The following is a 478-nucleotide window of genomic DNA, read 5'->3' on the forward strand; positions in this document are numbered from 1 at the left end:
TGGAAGAAGCGGTGTTGGGGCTGCTGGAGACATCTGGGCTCGGTGGGCTCGGTGGCAGTGGTGCACTGCATCAGCTCTCCCTTTTGCAGCTGTCCAGAGCACTCGCCGCTTCTGGAATAGCAGAGCATCCCCCAGAACGATGATGGCAGCCTTCCCACCCCCGCTCAGTGCGGACACCCACCCATCCTGTGTGCAGACCACCAACTCACCATCAATGCAGGTGAGGAAGTGGTCAATTTCCACATCGCTGGCAAGACTGCTGGTGCTGGGTCTCTCTTCTGGAAAACGGAAGCAATCCCCAGTGGGGCAACGCCAGCTTTCCCAGAGCCACTCGGTGCAGACAGCCCCCCGGCAGCTGTGCTGCTCCCAAACTCACTGCTGTTGATCCACGCGAGCAGCTCATCCATGTCTGCGGTGTCGTCCAGGATGCCTGTGTTGGCCGTCACTTCTGGAAAAGGCAGAAAATCCCCAGAGGGGC

General features: G+C 59.8%; 1 long non-coding RNA gene across 1 annotated transcript; it reads right to left on the bottom strand.

Moving 5' to 3' along the window:
- Positions 1-79: 79 nt before the first annotated feature.
- On the bottom strand, positions 80-472 carry LOC109365356. Its single transcript, XR_002110906.2, has 3 exons — positions 377-472; positions 210-278; positions 80-111 (listed from the first exon to the last, which is right to left on the bottom strand). It is a non-coding gene; the product is annotated as an uncharacterized LOC109365356 (long non-coding RNA).
- Between the last annotated feature and the right edge of the window lie 6 nt (positions 473-478).

This window comes from Meleagris gallopavo, unplaced genomic scaffold (genome assembly GCF_000146605.3).
Source record: "Meleagris gallopavo isolate NT-WF06-2002-E0010 breed Aviagen turkey brand Nicholas breeding stock unplaced genomic scaffold, Turkey_5.1 ChrUn_random_deg7180001698829, whole genome shotgun sequence".
In the NCBI taxonomy this organism is placed as follows: domain Eukaryota; kingdom Metazoa; phylum Chordata; class Aves; order Galliformes; family Phasianidae; genus Meleagris; species Meleagris gallopavo.